Source organism: Polyodon spathula, chromosome 8, assembly GCF_017654505.1.
Source record: "Polyodon spathula isolate WHYD16114869_AA chromosome 8, ASM1765450v1, whole genome shotgun sequence".
Classification (NCBI taxonomy): Eukaryota; Metazoa; Chordata; class Actinopteri; order Acipenseriformes; family Polyodontidae; genus Polyodon; species Polyodon spathula.
In genome coordinates, this window is record NC_054541.1 from 35,750,726 (window position 1) to 35,770,386 (window position 19,661).

General features: G+C 37.4%; 1 long non-coding RNA gene across 2 annotated transcripts in view; it reads right to left on the reverse strand.

Annotated features, from left to right (window-relative positions):
• LOC121319870 overlaps positions 1 to 19,510 on the reverse strand; it is a 72,056-nt gene extending 52,546 nt beyond the window's left edge. For both annotated transcript variants that reach the window (XR_005950759.1, XR_005950758.1), the window contains exon 1: positions 19,406 to 19,510. This is a non-coding gene — a long non-coding RNA (uncharacterized LOC121319870). The remainder of the gene's footprint in view (positions 1 to 19,405) is intronic.
• Between the last annotated feature and the right edge of the window lie 151 nt (positions 19,511 to 19,661).

Sequence of the window (19,661 nt, forward strand, 5' to 3'; positions counted from 1 at the left end):
TTTTTTTTTTGTTTTACAAGGGTGTAATTAGGTAGCAGACAAAATTGTTTTTGCTAGACTTGTTTGAACGTCTGTAACAAAATGTTTGATTTTTATTATCGATGTGTTGTTGTGGAAGGGGTGTGGGTAATTCACTGACTAGGAGACAGACAGGTGTACTTGAAAACACCACACAGGTGCCCAGTTTTATTTGTAAACAGTTCTTGCTTTTTCCGGCAGAGGGCACTATTGACTGTGGGCTGCCTATCAACGATGATAGACAGCAACACGGAAATACCACAGCTGGTACGTGAACAGCAAGTGCACTCGCAGGTGCTCAAAGAAATAATAATGAAAACAGAAGGTGAAAAGAACAATGGAAAATAAAACAGTAATAAAACTACAAATAAAAGGTGCTGCACTCGGCAGCGTTATCCCGGTCGTCGCTACCCGCACGACCCGGATCACCGTCCTACTCTGTAGGCTAACTAGCCTGTTTTGTCACAATACGCCGGGGTCTGCCCAAGGGTTCCCCGCTCTCTCTGTCTTGCTATGAAACTCTTTGTTTCGCCTGATTCCCGGTCCTGGATCAGAGCTTCCGCACTCTCGTTGCGTCTAAGTGGTCAGACCTGAGGAAACAACGGAGTGATAATTTATAGGGTAACAATCTCCCAAGACGCGCCTCTCAGCCATTCAGAGAGGGGGAAAGTCCACACACCCACTTTCCCACCTCCCCGTGTCACTGCAATGACTTACAGGCGGTTGTTGGACAACTGCTGCCCTCTTCCTGCAGCCCGTGAACACGCCAGCAGAGTCAGCACAGATCTCTCCCTGTTACAGTTGTATATATGACTAATAGTGCAGGCAACGCAAAGTCCATAAACAAAGTTCTGTTCTGCATAAAACTGAGCTAATTTTGCCAGTGCTTGCTAGTCTCATAACCAGTTTAAAATGATTTTGAAACAAATAAAAGCATTTTCATTTAATCTTTTTTGTTAAGGTTTTCACACGTAGCAATACTGCCCTACAATTATTGTATGACAGTACTGTAATCATTTCATTTGTTTTGTTGTGAACCATAGCTTTAAAACTAAGAGACAGTTATGTCGAAGTATTTCAAGTCATTTTTTTATTCCTTCCAGTCATGACAGCCATGGATAATGCATCTTCAGAACTACAATTTAAATAAATGGCTGCTGTTTTGCATTTGACAGCTTTCATCTCTCTATTCCACAGGTGGTTGCCCCGGAAACCATGGTGCTATAAAGCCCCCTTCTCTTCCACTGAGTGAGCAAGTTACAAGTCACTCCAGCACCCACGTAGTGAGTCATCACAGATAAAGGCTAAGGATACCATCCAAGTGGTTCAGGGGCTAGGGCGTACGCAAGACAGTGCATCAACCCCCTTTTTTCACAGATAATACAGGTACCTACAAAAGAATATCAAGAATGCATCCATGTTCTCCCCGCCAGATTACAGAAACATCTAACAGCACTTAAATTGCAAGTATAGAAAATCCACTTAAGGTTTCTGCTCAACCTTTGTATTGTTTTGAGTAATTTTTTTGTGTTTTTTATACACATTTTTCCCTTTATTTTCTTTTATTTTTAAATTACTCTGCATTTTCTCATAAGGTTGCAGAGACAGGGGCTTTTGTAAAAAAACATTCTCCAAACAAGATGCACCCCAAGCCCAGTAATGATACTTAGATATAAAAAAAGAAGAAGAATTCATTCAAAAAAGCAAACATGATAGTACGTTAATAAATCAAGCAGACAAACATGTTTTCCCAAAGCCATTACACCACAGTCAGAGCTATTAGGATTAAGCAATTTGACTTCCAACAATCATTGAATCTTGTTTATGACACACTCAATACTTCTGGGGACCCCAGTGGCGATAAGGTACGTACTGCAGTACAGGGCTGAACCGGGTATCGGGCAGGTTTTTGCGGTCAAATATCCATCCCTAATTTTATATATATATATATATATATATATATATATATATATATATATATATATATATATATATATATATTAAAATGGTAGAATATCTATCACGTTTTCTGTGCACGACCGAACGACTGTGTGGCTTTAACAATTTTTGCTATTCAGTATGACAATTACTGCCAAATGGTGTTTTATTTTAAAACTACACAACAGACGGAAAAAATTTTTTACAAAAAAATGTTTTAAGGTAATTTAATAAATATATATATGTATATATATATATATATAAGTATATATATATATATATATCTATATGTGTGTGTGTCACACACACACACACACACACACACACACTGTAAATTGTCTGAACATTTAAAGAACAACTGAGGATTTAGACATGGTTGTTATTAGACTTACCCTACAAATGTCTACTATAATGTACGCAAAGAGAGGCTATAAATTGCAATGTAGCTACAGGTGGACTGAAAACACTAAATGTAACACATTAAATGTAATACATCCACAGCTTACAGTGCATCATCAGCAGTATTTATCTCATTTTGACCATGCTGAAACTATAAATTAAAACCTCCAATGTACCTTTGATGTCTCATCAACATGTGTTTATGTCCTATCAGCCATACAGACGGAAGACTTACAGTTACAGATACATTAACCAGGCATATTAAATATACCAGCTCCTACTATTTTTTTTCTATCCAACACTACTGTGGATCTGTAAAGCAGATGAGTTTAATTAGATAACCCAGCTAGTTCTGGCACATACAGATACATAGTGCTGTACAACTGAGAACGCAGCGATAACACTTGCACCTATTGCTACAGTCTGTCTTGCAGCCATATTTTGTCAGTTCCTGGAAACTTGTCGCAATAGGTGGAAGAGTAGTCCAACAGATCTGCCACATTTCACCTTGCTTGGTCCATCCCCAGTCAGCAGGACTTTGGGTGTCTGGCTGACAGACTGTTGACTGCCCCATATGTATCCTGCCTGATAGACAGAGCACTTTGCATTTCACATGAGGGCAGACTGAGTTGGTGGAATCGAATCATATGACCTCTGCTTCCGGGCAAAGAGGTCCAGCTTTGCATCGTTAACATCTGTAGCTGTACTGGACCTGTTATACATTATAACCACAGATTTCTCCAAGATCTGTAGGTCATCATCAATCGATGGTGGACGCTGATTAAGTTTCGTAAAGATACTAGATGCTTCATCACACACGTTCTTCCCTTGCCAAGGAAGGCAGACACAACATCACAACCACTGAAGGCATGGAAGAATGGGATTCCACTTGCTTTCGATACCATGTCATGTATTGTAATCCATCGGGAATCCTTTCCTTGACCAAAGGCAATCCACATTTACTCAAGGCCAAGCTTCTTCAGAGATGGCAGAAAAGATATAGCACTCTAGCCAGTGCCACTGGATCTTCTTGACTAGCGCAAAGAGTGGCTGGTCAACAGTTATGACGGGAGTCTGTCCTGGATTTATGAATGCCACTGTGTCCCTGATTTTGCTCATGATATACTTTATGGTGGCAACAGAATGTGCCTGTTCTCGAAGAAAGAGCAATAGTGATGTGATGCTGACTTCAGTTGACTCCTCTTCTGTGATACATGGTGGACTGACCATGTTATACAGAGAATCGTGTACTTGTTCAATAAGCATCACCTTTTCCAGCCAATCACAGTCCAGCTTTAGATTTCTGCTGAACAGGTTGAGGCCTTGTAAAGACAGACTGGGTGCTGAAGGATGATTTGGATTCTTACTTATGAAGGAAGCTGGTTGAATATTTGGGATTTGGGAATCTGGAACTTTCTTCACTCTGCTATTTCTCATTTCGAGTGGTTCTTGCATCTCGCCTTGATTTTCAGAATTTGGATTTTGGAAGATGGAGATAGTAGTGCCATGGAAAGATGTGTTAACTGTGGTTACAGCTGGGTTGTGGTCAATGTTGTCCACTGCAGATGTTGTGAATAATTTTTCTCAAGATTGGTGGGCACACAACTCCATCTTCCACATACAGTTACCACTGCTTCTCCTAGTTGTGATGAGATTTTAAAAAATCTGTCATATGAAATGCTGGTCCCATTCACATGGAGCATATCTATTAGTTGTCTTTTCCAGTTCTTTGCAAATACAGTGATGACCACATATATAGAGAATGGTCTCTCACAATCTTTGGCGTGCCTGTGACTTTTTGCTCCTTCATACTTTGTGTAAAAGTTGTACTGCAAAAGCTGTGCAATGGTTAGGTCTGATTTAGACACACCATGTTTAAGCTGTGATTTGATATCTGCACCACGTTCGATCAGGCACACAAGCTGAAGAAGTGCTGGTTTGAATGGACTCTTCAACACATCCTTGATGGAATGGATTGTCAAATTTTGGCTTGTGATCAAGCATCTGTCTTGTGTATGATTTCAGCAGCTTTGGCTAGCTGAACAGCATCACTGTATTCACAGGCTTGTGACAGAGCTAAGCCTACATCTTTTTTGAAGGCAATGGGTACTTTCCTTCCTTTCTGATGCACTTCCAGCTGGGGCATGCAAGATAGTAACTGGTTCTTTAACCTAGTTGAATTCACATCTGGTGATTCAACTGTGCTTGTACAGCGTGTCTAGCTCTGAAAGCCAGAATATGAATGGATCAGCACCTTCACTAGTAGCCTTTGTCTGAGTGATCTAGGGGACAAGTTCTGGTAATGTTGCTAAGCAGGCAGGATGGTACTTTAGCTCCTGTACCACAACACTGAGTTTTGCAAGGAGCCTTCCATCGTTATGTCCTAGCACACTGGTTTAATCTGTCATTTAATTTCATAGTCATTGCTTCTTTAAATCATATGTTGGGGCCTGTTTCTCACATAAAAAACAAAAAAAACAAAAACATTTTGATGTGTTTGTTGAGAATTTTTTTTTACCTTGCTACAATTCTCCTCTGTTGCAACAGTATAATTTCTTGTTTTAGTCTTTTGTAGCTTTGTGTTGTTGAACAGAAGTCTACAGCTTTGATGATACGTTGAGGTGTTTATTCTCAAAGTATTCTCTGTGCCATCTAGTCTGGTTGGTTCCAGCAAGATTGGCAGAGAATTGATAGCATGAAACAGAGGAATGTTTGTTGCAATGTTTCTATAGATATCTTGTTCTTTTTTGTAGGAACTTGGTGGTGACTTGAGGTCTTCCTGTTACTGTTGACAAAGGCAACATTTACCGCAGTCAGTTTGCCATTTAGATTTGTTAGGCGTAGCCATTTTCCATTTATTGTATTAGATCAACGGTTTAAGGCTGAGAGTTTATCCTTTTACTACCTTAAACCGTGTGTGCTTTGAAGTATGGGATACAACTAGGTTTGTGCCTTTACCCTACACCTAGCCTGATCATTCATCCAGTGTCATTTAAGTCCTGTCCGATCTGTACACCTTCTGGATAACTGAAACCCTGTCACTCTTGGCTCGGCTCTCCCGCGCTGGCACATCCTATCGAGTCACATGCGGCTTCCTAACCAAAAAATAATTTAGTTGACAATGAACCCCATGCCGAGTTCCACAGCAATGATGACACCAGTGTGCCCTGGTAGTGACCTGACATCCCTCTTTTGTCTGTGACAACGTTTTTTTCCCCTGAACATCTGACTGCTCTTGCAACTGTTTGGATCCATAGGTGAGAGTTGGGGTGACCAGTATCGGTAGTCCATCCAAAGGATGTGGCTGACTGCTGACTACCGAAGCAAAGGTACTTCCCCTACTACTAAACTCTTACACCCCAATTAGTAATATACTACAAATGACATGCAACAACTCTTGAAATGATACAAAAGGAACATTTGAGGCATTTATAGATAGCAGAATTAATTTCAGCACGGTCAAAAACATAAAAATGATCATTACACAAAAATGAAACAATTACAATTACTGCTAGCTTAAAAACATACTTGGAAGTAGATTTTTTTTTTATTTTTATTGAGGAGCTGCATATTTTCAATTGCTTGCTTATTTTATTGAAGCCAATAACATCTTTAAAAGCTAACCAATTACCAAAATGAAACTTCCAGAATATTCTTTATTTACTAGTGTTCTTTCACCAGCTATAGAACCACTCCATTAAAACTTTACCACTTGGCTAAAACAACAGAATTACCTACAGTCTGGTTAATTATAAATGTAAAATAATTATTATTAAAAAATCTGAAGCAAAAAAACTATTGGAGGTGAATCTCAGTAATGAAGACTTGCATAAATAATGTTCTCCTTACTGTATATTCACAAATGGAAGTTAGGTTACTTTATTGGTTCCTGGCTTCCCTAAACCTAACTAAGCTCTCTTACCATGACAAAATGCCGTTCTGGCACACATGGTACTTTTATTTGAACGTACTGAATGTTTCCTTATGCAGAAATAATAAGTGACGATTTCAACTTTAGAAGCAATTCATGAATGCTTTATTACACTCTCATAGCACATTGCGAATGATGGAAAAATACAGTTGGTTGAAATGTTTTAAATTAGGGAAGTCTGTGAGACAGAGATTCTAGCTGAATGAAGACAGCCTGCCTTCATTCACCTAGATCTACTACAAATATAATCAATAAAAAGTCTGTGTCACCCTATTCCTGCCACTAATAGAAGGAACCCCCGATATACCCCAAAAGTCAAGCTTTTACTAACCAGTTACATTTCGTTTCATTGCCAAGCTGCAAAGTATCTGTGTTTGTATACTTGATCTTCAAGAATTAATTTTTGAAAAAAGAAAATAGTTTATTTGATTAAAACTTAGTATTGCTATTTAACATTATTAGTTATAAAAGGCAGATTGATGGACAGTTTGCTTTCCATCTTGCAACCTTCTCTGCAGCCCAGTCCAAAGTTTTTTGAGCACTTTGACATGCAATGCTTCATGACTTGCTTGTGCATCATCATTGGCAGACATGAAATCTCTTTTAATATTCAGACCCTGCCAAAGAGTTGTCACTAAGTGATCAGATCATGTGTTCTATGTGCTATATGATTACGATTATGTAATCATATAGCACAATACAAAGTCTGCAGCTGGTCTAGAAAAAGATGAAGACAAGTCTCAGTGATCTGTAACACTGTTCCACCAATGAGGCTTATTCATGGCTGAGTAGTGCTTTCGTTGTTTCTGTACTTTAGTTTTGTTTTGTGATTTTGCAAAATGATCAGCAGTAACTCATTTATACCTACAAATCTAAATATATTCAGTATTAATTTAAAAAAAGGAATTCTGCAACACATTTAAACAGAGTGCTTCTTACGAAATAAGATCATATTAAACAATAATATGCAAAATATAATAAAAAGAATAAAGACAGATGCATAACCCTACAACATAGCATAACTGACAGAAGAGCATCTATACATTGCCTAAATCGTATAGACTTGTGCTTGTTTCTTCTATTGATCTAGATTGTGGTTTACTGCACATCAACATGTTAATATACTGTTAAAAATAAATAATGTTAAACAAGAAATAACTAAGTAATATCGGTTACATCGTTTTAATACAGAGAAAATCAGTCAATGGCTACACACAAAATACAGTATATTATCAAAAACTGTTTCATTTAATGCATCAGTGTCGCCTCTGTGTATATGATCATGTTGCATGGAACATGCTGTACCTATTTACAAAAACTCACGTCATATCCTTTTTGTAGGAATAAAGGCTTTTTAAAAACAATAAAAACAATGCTGTCCAAAACTGAAGCACAAGGGACATCTACTGGTGAACAACATGCACTGAAAATAAATTAAATTAACATTACATATGGGATACAAGCTTCAGTACACACAGCACATCCTCCAAAAACCTGTCAGTTTCCGATAAATGGATTTCTGATATAACAGATGTGAGAAAATTCAAGTGTTGCATGTGTGGACAAGGTCTTACCCAGTAAGTTTTTACCAATTCAATCTCTACACTGTATTTTTTCTTGTTTTTGTGTTTATTAATATGTACTGGGAAGTTTATTTTCCAATGACCGGCAGGTTTTTGGTTTGAAATATCTGGATGATGCACCCTTGGTACAGAATGTTCTTTATTAAAAATGAGCGTGTCAGTGTCTAGACCCTAGGTAAATACTTTGTGACTGTTAAAAAGAGGCACTTGTGTGTCTGGTTCACTTCCAATCAGAACCACTGGCAATCAGATTTGCTGACCAAAAGGGAAATCTGGCATATCTGTTTTTTCTGCAGACTACTCTCTATACAGCTGAAACCAAAAAAGTCACATGACCTCAATATCACAGTCAATGTTGTAATCACCGGCACATTTCATATGCAATTTCTATGCAAACATCAAGTCAGGCAGTACCTCATACAGTTCCAGAGATCTGAGGATTTGACAGTGTAGCTCCAGCAGCTTTTAAAATCTATATTAAAAATCTATCTATGTATATATGTATTTAATTACATCTTTCTTCTGTAGTAACATAACTTACAGTATAAGAGGTAGCAAAACCCTAATTTACAATAAACCCCATACTTTGAGTACCTTATTATGTTTATGTAGACCAAATAATGAAATGAATTGTATTCCATTTAAACATGTGTGACCTGAGGCAACATATTGCAACACTATGTTATTCTTCATGCTGGTTTCCCAAATGATGACACAAGCATTACTTCCTGTTTAGTTACTACAAAGAAGAACAGACACAACACACATGCAATGTAGCTGTACATGTGATCTCTGCGGGATATTAACTTGAAGGCTGTGTGGTTTTGAAATGGGACCGAAAGTACCTTACATTTTTAGCATCAGATGTAAATATTTAGTGCCAGGGGTCAAAAGTTTACCCTTTATTTTGCCTCTTATTAATTTATTTACAGTAATAACAACAGGGTGGCAATGGTGTTCCCTTGCCTTTGTGTCAGCAAACACAACACAAACCAACCCAAACATTTCAGAATGGGTTCCTCCCCTGTATCTTCCAAATGAAAGTCTACAAAACAAAGGCTTCGCATTTTTTAAGTTTTTACTTTTCTATGAATTAGTGGTCTTACAGTGAATTAACCATAGATAATTACTGAATTGTGAAATATTGACGGAGCACTGTACTAAGTATAATACAATGTATGTATTTATTTAAAACCACTGTGTAAGAACAATTAAATACATAATTTTACCAAACATACTGCTGGCCTACCATTCCGAGGCTCACATTAAGGCTATGTGTGCAAGCTTTACCATCCACAGGCCTCCAAATATGAATCTGCTGTTTTAACCTCCCAGTGCTTTATCAAAATGTCAGGTTAATATAAAGTGGTACTGTACAATGCCTAATATTGCATTGTACAGTCTTAAATTGTGATAGAGATGTAAGAAAACGTTCTGCAGAGAATTGAAACACTTACTTTGCACCGGCTATCAGGCCTGCATCATGTGTCACTACAACATCCCCCTTTCTGCAGTGAGATGTAAACACTGTCACGTGCTTGAACTTCATAAGACCAAGAGGAAACACATACTCACAGCTGTTTTTTCTAAGAACTGCCATGATTTTACAGAGCAACACTTAAAAAAAAAAAAAGTTTTCTTTCTTCTTCAGGAAATTCAACAAGAGCTTTAAACCACTGACCTCAATTATAGCATTTCTCTTAAATAGTCTTTGATCAACAGAGCAAAAATAAAACCCTGCAGCATTTTAAAACTACTGTTTCCTTACTACAGTTGTACAATCACATGCAATGCTGCTGTGAATATAATAAGCATGGGTATACAAAATATGCTAAAAGGTAGAAAATATGTGAATGTGTTTCATGTGCATTTGCAAATTATTAAAAAGGTGCATTTTCAAGACAAGACATGTTTAAGAATAAAGAAGAATATAGGCAAAACAAAATAAAAATGTCTAGTCTATATATATGCTAGTCAAAGCAACAGTTTTTATAATGCTGTTGCCTAATACTATTAAGGGATAGTTTTAGGGATGTTTTTCAGCTGGTTGGTATTTAAAACGTGTGTTTGTAAGTCTTTTTTTTTCTATTACAGCAATGAACCTTACCGCAAATGCTATAATGACCAGGCTTCTGGTTAAGAAAAGGACATAAGATGACAAGCAAACACTGGTTCTGAAAACTAAAAAATATTTTTGATATAATTATATATAGTATATATATATATATATATATAATATATATATTATATATATATATATATTATATATATATATATATATATACTGTCCTTTACATTGATTAAGAAATATATATTTATATGTGTGAACTATGTCCTCTTCCGCAACCCACCTTTGGAACTTTTGCGAACTGCCAAACCTACAGTACATCATTTACAGGTTAGTACAGTACATCATTTACATAATTTACATTTAAAATGGCTGGTTTGTTATATCTTTCAATATAATAATAATAATAATAATAATAATAATAATAATAATAATAATGAAAGCATGATTGCGATGGAAAAAAAATGGCTAGTAACTTGCCCACCGAAATGCCTAAAGATATAATCACCGTACTGGATCTCTGCTGTTCAGGAATGACATTTCCACATAGTTCTGATATGTAATTCCTCATGCAAGGCCCTCTTGCATCTGTATGTTGTGTGTAGTATCAGCTTTTAAAGTGGTAAGTGAAGATTCCACTAGAAATTAGACATTGGGCCTTATTTTTAAAGTACATGCAGTGTGTAATTGTAACGTTTTTGTAAAAGTAAAGCGCTCTAGCAATGTTAAAAACAACTTAAGTGGATTTCAGAGTCTAGTCTCTTTCTAGTGTAGGCAGTTTATACCAAGTCGATGTTTGGAATTGACATTGCGTCCTTAAAGAGTAAGTAATGGGGTTCCGAAAAATACAGTGTTACACGTCCCCACGTGTTACTACACTGAACAAAAATATAAACGTAACATGCAACAATTTCAAAGATTTTACGGAGTTACAGTTCATATAAGGAAATCAGTCAATTGAAAAAAAATCATTAGGCCCTAATCTAAGGATTTCACATGACTGAGAATACAGATATGCATCTGTTGGTCACAAATACCTTAAAAAAAAAAAAAAAAGAAAAGGTAGGGGCATGGTTCAGAAAATCTGTCAGTATCTGGTGTGACAACCATTTGCCTCATGCAGCGCAACACATCTCCTTAACATAGAGTTGATCAGGCTGTTGATTGTGACCTGTGGAATGTTGTCCCACTCCTCTTCAATGGCTGTGAAAAGTTGCTGGATATTGGCGGGAACTGGAACACATTGTTGTACACGTCGATCCAAAGCATCCCAAACATCCTTAAAGAGGGACATGTCTGGTGAGTATGCAGGCCATGGAAGAATGGAAGAAGGCCATTTTCAGCTTCCAGGAATTGTGTACAGATCCTTGCGACATGGGGCCGTGCATTATCATGCTGAAACATGAGGTGATGGCGGCGGATGAATGGCACGACAGTGGGCCTCAGAATCTGGTCACAGTATCTCTGTGCATTCAAATTGCCACCGGTAAAATGCAATTGTGTTCGCTGTCCATAGCTTATGCCTGCCCATACCATAACCCCACCGCAACCATGGGGCACTCTGTTCACAACGTTGACATCAGCAAACTGCTCGCCCACACGACGCCATACACGCTGTCTGCCATCTGGCCGGTACAGTTGAAACCGGGATTCATCCGTGAAGAGCACACTTCTCCAGCGTGCCAGTGGCCATCGGTTAGCGTTTGCCACAGAAGTTGGTTACGATGCCGAACTGTAGTCAGGTCAAGACCCTGGTGAGGACGACAAGCATGCAGATGAGCTTCCCTGAGTTGGTTTCTGACAGTTTGTGCAGAAATTCTTCGGTTGTGCAAACCCCCAGTTTCATCAGCTGTCCGGGTGGTCTGCGGTTGTGAGGCCGGTTGGACGTACTGCCAAATTCTTTAAAACGACGTTGGAGGTGGTTTATGGTACAGGAATGAACATTCAATTCTCTTGAAAAAGCTCTGGGAGCCAATTGCATGCTCCCTCAAAACTTGAGACATATGTGGCATTGTGTTGTTTAACAAAACTGCACATTTTAGAGTGGCACATTGTCCCCAGCACAAAGTGCACCTGTGTAATGATCATGCTGTTTAATCAGCTTCTTGATATGCCACACCTCTATATGGATATCTTGGCAAAGGAGAAATGCTCACTAACAGGGATGTAAACAAATCTGTGCACAAAATTTGAGAGAAATAATGTTTTTGTGCGTCTGGAAAATTTCTGGGATCTTTTATTTCAGCTCATGAAACATGGGACCAACATGTTGCATTTATATGTTGCGTTTATATTTTTGTTCAGTGTAGAACTGTTAAATAATGTACCTGTAATTTTTTTCATTGTTAACATCCTGACAACATTTTACACATAAGAACATAAGAAAGTTTACAAACAAGAGGAGGCCATTCGGCCCATCTTGCTCGTTTGGTTGTTAGTAGCTTATTGATCCCAAAATCTCATCAAGCAGCTTCTTGAAGGATCCCAGGGTGTCAGCTTAAACAACATTACTGGGGAGTTGATTCCAGACCCTCACAATTCTCTGTGTAAAAAAGTGCCTCCTATTTTCTGTTCTGAATGCCCCTTTGTCTAATCTCCATTTGTGACCCCTGGTCCTTGGTTCTTTTTTCAGGCTGAAAAGGTCCCTTGGGTCGACACTGTCAATACCTTTTAGAATTTTGAATGCTTGAATTAGGTCGCCACGTAGTCTTCTTTGTTCAAGACTGAACAGATTCAATTATTTTAGCCTGTCTGCATATGACATGCATTTTAAGCCCGGAATAATCCTGGTTGCTCTTCTTTGCACTCTTTCTAGAGCAGCAATATCTTTTTTATAGCGAGGTGACCAGAACTGCACACAATATTCAAGATGAGGTCTTACTAGTGCATTGTACAGTTTTAACATTACTTCCCTTGATTTAAATTCGACACTTTTCACAATGTATCCGAGCATCTTGTTAGCCTTTTTTATAGCTTCCCCACATTGTCTAGATAAAGACATTTCTGAGTCAACAAAAACTCCTAGGTCTTTTTCATAGATTCCTTCTCCAATTTCAGTATCTCCCATATGATATTTATAATGTACATTTTTATTTCCTGCGTGCACTACCTTACACTTTTCTCTATTAAATGTCATTTGCCATGTGTCTGCCCAGTTCTGAATCTTGTCTAGATCATTTTGAATGACCTTTGCTGCTGCAACAGTGTTTGCCACTCCTCCTACTTTTGTGTCGTCTGCAAATTTAACAAGTTTGCTTACTATACCAGAATCTAAATCATTAATGTAGATTAGGAATAGCAGAGGACCTAATACTGATCCCTGTGGTACACCACTGGTTACCACACTCCATTCTGAGGTTTTTCCTCTAATAAGTACTTTCTGTTTTCTACATGTTAACCACTCCCTAATCCATGTACATGTGTTTCCTTGAATCCCAACTGCGTTCAGTTTGAGAATTAATCTTTTGTGCGGGACTTTGTCAAAAGCTTTCTGGAAATCTAAATAAACCATGTCATATGCTTTGCAATTATCCATTATCGATGTTGCATCCTCAAAAAAATCAAGCAAGTTAGTTAGAAACGATCTCCCTTTCCTAAAACCATGTTGGCTGTCTCCCAGTACCCTGTTACCATATAGGTCATTTTCCCATTTTGGTTCTTATTACAGTTTACATAATTTTACGTTTAATAGAAGTCAGGCTTATTGGTCTGTAGTTACCTGGTTCAGTTTTGTTTCCCTTTTTGTGGATCGGTATTACGTTTGCAATTTTCCAGTCTGTCGGTACCACCCGTGTCAAGAGACTGCTGCATGATCTTGGTTAGCGGTTTGTAAATTACTTCTTTCATTTCTTTGAGTACTACTGGGAGGATCTCATCCGGCCCAGGGGATTTGTTTATTTTAAGAGCTCCTAGTCCCTTTAACACTTCTGCCTCAGTTATGCTAAAGTTATTTAAAACTGGATAGGAACTGGATGACATGTGGGGCATGTTGTCAGTATCTTCCTTTGTAAAAACTTGTGAAAAGTAATCATTTAATATATTTGCTATTTTTTTTTTCTTCATCTACGATTTTGCCATTTGTATCTCTTAAACATTTAATCTCCTCTTTGAATGTTCTCTTGCTGTTGTAATATTGGAAAAACATTTTGGAATTGGTTTTAGCTCCCTTAGCAATGTTCATTTCTATTTCTCTCTAGGCCTTTCTAACTTCCTTTTTGACTTGCGTTTGCAGTTCCGTGTACTCTTTCTGCGTACTTTCTTTTTGGTCCTTTTTTAATGCTCTGTAAAGTGCCTTTTTTCGCTGAATATTTTTTTTAATTGATCTATTAAACCATTTTGGCAATTTAGTTTTACATTTAGATTTGTCTACTTTAGGGATGTAATTGTTTTGGCCTCTAGTACTACATTTTTGAAGAACAACCATCCTTCTTCTGTGGGTGTTTTCTCTATTTTACTCCAATCTACTTCTGTTAGTCTCTGTTTCATACCTTCATAGTTTGCTTTTCTAAAATTGTAAACCTTAGCTTTAGTCATTACTTTTGGGGTTTTAAAAAACACTTCAAATGAGACAATGTTGTGGTCTGAGTTTGTCAGTGGTTCTCTGACCTCTGCTTTAGTTATTCTATCTTCGTTATTTGAAAAGACTAAATCAAGGCATGCCTCCCCTCTAGTCGGTGCCTTGACAAATTGTGTTAGGAAGCAGTCATTTGTCATTTCCACCATTTCTATTTCATCCTTCGTGCTACCCACCGGGTTTTCCCATTTTATTTGGGGGAAGTTGAAATCCCCCATTAGTATGGCTTCTCCTTTGCTACACACATTTCTAATGTCTTTGTATAACAGATTATTGTGCTCACCGTCTGAATCTGGCGGTCTATAGCATGCTCCTATTATTATGCCCTTTGAATTTTTGTCCGTTACTCTGACCCATATTGATTCGGTTTTATTTTCTTTGTCCAGGTTTAACACGTTTCAAGTTCTAGAATTTTGTTTCTGATACTTCTAGCATTTAGATAAATACATTTAATGGTTGTCTTACCTGAGTTGTTGTTCTTGTTTTGATGCGGTCTCCCTTCTGTTTTTTTGTTGATTTCTCCCCCCTTCCTTTCTAGTTTAAATGCTTCTGAACCTGCTCGAGGATCTTTTCTCCAAGTAGACTGGTTCCCTTGTTATTTAAGTGCAGTCCATCCCGTCTACACAGATAGTCCTCGTTGTAGAATGTGGTCCAATGATCAAGATAGGTGAAGCCTTCCCGTGTGCACCACATCTTCAGCCATGCGTTTTGATTAATTGCAAGGTGCCGGTAGTATACCAGAAAATACCACAGTTTTGGTTTTCTCTTTTAATTTCCTTCCTAGCTCTCTGAATTTGTTTTGCAGGGATTTTGGTCCGTCTCTTCCAATGTTGTTTGTACCGATGTGGACGACTACTACCGGGTCGTCTCCTGTTCGTTCTAGGAGCCTGTTTTCAAAATGTCCACTCTAGTGCACTGATAATGTAAGGATTGTTGCCCACATTGTCAAACAGGTAACCCAGCAATAACGATCCATGATGTGGTACGGAACAGAAAAGCCAGAGCACTTGTTATGTTATGGTTTATTTCTGTTTTTTTTTTTTTTTTTTTTTTTAAATTGCTCTTCCTGCAGTGATTTAGAGGACACATCTCAAACCCCAGTGCACTACAGCGGACATTTTGGAGAGTTTTGAAACAGACTTTAAAATGTAAAAAGTTATCAGGATGTTAACAATGAAAAGAAAAATTACAGGTATGTGATTAAACAGTTTTGTTCTGCATGTTTTTTTTTCTATTGCAGTTTCTGCTTGGATCGTGAATGTACTGCGATTAGTAGATACAGTACTAGGATATTTTTTCATCCACTTTATACTATTAAACTGTTACTATTAAAGGTGATGAAATATGTTATTTTTTTTGCTAAAAACAACATAAAATGTCTACTTAAAGAAATAAATGTTTTGAAACTTTTAAAATATTTTTACAACATGAATTTCACAAATGTGAAAATAACTAGTTCATAATATTAGTCCCTAAGTTTCTCAGAGGGTACCAGTGGTGAACTGAAAGTGAATATACTGAAGACTTATTTCAAAAGAAAATGTTTCCAAATACTTTGGTCATATTTTACAGCACCTCCTATTGTTCTGATAGGCTATTTTGATGCACAAAGTATTCCAACCACGACAAGCTTTATTGCACTGCGTTGTAAACATGGCACAGTGATGTGACATGACAGCGTTGATTTACGCAATTATCGCCTATTAGCTACACATGAAGCAAAGTTGTTTGCATGCAGATATACAAATATCATGGATGAAGAGAATAATTTCAACACAATACAATGGTAACTGTATGAGCTGTTATTGTTAGAATATAGTAGTCTCTAAAGGCAGCGAGAGTGATGATTCAGACAGGTTTGTTTTAGCAACAGTCAGTGGATAAACCCACCCACAATTCTCTGTGATTGTTTGCAAATATGAACACTGACTGTTCAGTAATTCTCCAGATTTGAATGGAGCTGCTTTTTAATGCTACTAGTCGCTCAACCTTCCCTTTTGTCACATCAAGTGTCATTGTACTGTAATAAGTTATATAAGGTAGTAACACAGCAGCCTGCATGACAATACAATATTTTCTTACCAGCGCGACAATGCTCTTGGGAAAAAAACAGGACGAAATGAACGTCCCAAGAAAGGTTCTGGGCACACTGGGGCCAGTGTTCCAAAAGTGGGACTGTCCGGTTCAAAATGGGACGTCTGGTCACCTTACTGCACTACCACTTTAACTGCACTACCACTTTTAAATTTGGTGGGACGTTGCAAAAAAGAAATCTGGCAATGCAAGGGCAGTCGTTTATTCCAATCACCGGATCTCGGCACTGACCGATATATAAAGCAGCTTTAAACCCTTGTTTATGGCCACAGTCATAGGATGCACTTTTGCTGTCTTCTTGGTCAGCATTTTTATGAAATTGTTTGCCTTCTTAAAGTAGTACTGTCGTTTGTAATAGAAGTTCCTATCTTCTCCTCATTGCATAACAAGAACAATGAATCAGAGAACAATGATTTTTTTGGTTCTTAGTGCCTATTCAGTGGCAAGGTGGAGAAAGGCTAATTTGATTTCCCCACACAAAAAAGATTGCTTCACTGGTGCCCAGGCACCGAAATTAGAGTGGTCTGGCACCATATGGTAAAGATTCTTAAATTAATTCTGAAGACAAGGTTCTGCCTTATATATTATGTGGCACAACGTAAGGTGAATGGTATCTGATAGAAATATGGATGTGCTAGAGAAGCAGGCTATTTTTCACTGGACAACTCTGTAATGGAACTTGAGTGACAGGAATATAGAACACAGCAATGTACCAAATATGAAGCCAATATCTTATTATATGCTGTCTCTATCAAGGTCCAGTCCAGACATCTGTAGATTTAGAATGAATATATATATATATATATATACACACACACACACACACACACACACAGCTCCCCATACAGATATGCTTAAATCCAAGAGTTGTACCTATACGCCTAGATACTACAAACTACTGTATGACCCGCCCCCCCCCCCCCCCCAAAAAAAAAAGCACAGATTGTGATACCTGATGCAACTTTTTCAAAATACCCTTCCAAATAAAGTCAATAATTTAATAGCATGTTTACTGTCTCCAGAAACTTCTGATTCATAAGCAATCAAGATGGGAATTTGAGGAGAACACATTCAAAATGAATCGGTGTCAAATGTTTCCCCTTTCTCTGTGGGAGGACATGGAAGACAAATGTGGTTATATTGACATCACCAGAATACTACTATGGATTTACACATGTATAAATTGGTTTTACCGCGGTCTCAAGATATATTACCTCAGAATTGTGACATTTCAAATTGTTATGCCTAGATCACATGATACATTACCTCAACAGCTGAACATTTCAAAATTTAAATTTAATGCCATGTCCTAAATGAGCCAACGTATTTCAGGAAAACTACAACTGGCACGTGCTAAAAACGCTCATTTTTACCTGAATCTAAATGTTCTTTTTGAACACATTTACATACAGAATGATTCTCATGGTTCATTGTTAATTGACAGTAAAATGAAAATGACATTGGAATTTGTGGATAACTAATACTCCAAATTTTCATGTATGACGCAAAGCCCAAATTGTTATTCAAGTCAGTCAGTTTACACAAAATGCTATGAGAGTGTTAATAAAATCTTTAAATCCATCTACCATTTTTACTGTTGATGCAATATAATAAAAAACATACCGTATTACTTCGACGCCATCGTATTGACGCTTATAACGCGCATTTCTCTCTTACTACCTCACCAGCTGCATTTCCTATGTGGCCACTACTGAAGAACTGAGCTATGCAGAAACGCATACTGCTTAAGCGTGAGGTGTTATTTAGATATGGATTACTGTTACTATAAATAATGTTTCCTTACGCTCTCGTGTGACAGGTTATGGTTCTTGTTACGTCTAATCTATGAGGCGCGCAATATAACGGCCAGTCAATCGAGTGTTATTGTTTTTTATTTTATTTTATTTTATGTTGTTTACCTTTCCACACAGAAGGGATCTGACGTCGTTTGTTATTGCCACCGTTTATAATAATGTCAGTACATTACTGAGCAGTGGTGTTGTGGCAATCGATATGCTACGTAGGCAGTGAATTTAAATCAATAAGACAATATACAATACAGCAAAAAGTACCAGAACTACAAACAGTGATACGCAGAACTACGACGCGATAATTGCAACAATGCAGTGATATGTGTAGTACGCTACTTTCACTGCCAGACTTAATGAAACAGGTTCAGCATCATCAAACTGCATTATGAACTGTAGGTATACGTATATAAATTAACAGTCGTGTCAGTATGTATGTTTACATCGGGAAAATTTCAAATGAAGCTCAATATTTTTGTTTAGTCATTCAGTAATCAAATCTATATGTGTTTGTTGTCTTAACAGCTATAAACTTTAGGGACGTCTTGCTATATCACCTTGCTCTAACATCCTGACTCCAAAGCAAAGGGTTGCGTTCGTGATGACACGCCCACGTCTTGTATGTAAACATGCCATACATCAGCACTACCACCACCCAGTGTTTACCTCAACTTTGAATTGTATCTGCGCAACATTAGCTGGAATGCGGACATTGAAAAAAAAAAAAAAAAACATCCAGTGTCAGAGAAGCCATGTGGCAAGGGACCAAAAATCTTCTCTTATCAACAAAAACATGTCGCAATATTTTTTCTTAATACTATAATCCCACCCTGGATATGTCAAAGGATGAAAGGAAAAACTGCTTTAAAAAAAAAAAAAAAACCTCAGCTAACTATCACATTGTAAGAGGACAACAATAGACAAACCTGCTGATCTATACTGTAAATACTGGACTTTACCAGTTTGGATACATATATAGATAACCCAACTTACGTTTCCCTGTTGCTCAAGCACTCTTCCCGATTCAGATGGAAAGCACATACTTAAAACAGTTAATAAAAAACACCTTATATATATATATATATATATATATATATATATATATATATATATATATATATATATATATATATATATATATATATATATACAGATATATAGCGTCAGTCGACTACGAACGTCAACTGATGCTGAAGGTTTATCTCCCTTTGATCAGGTGTAATGTGGGCTTTCCTTTCCTTCCTGGTTT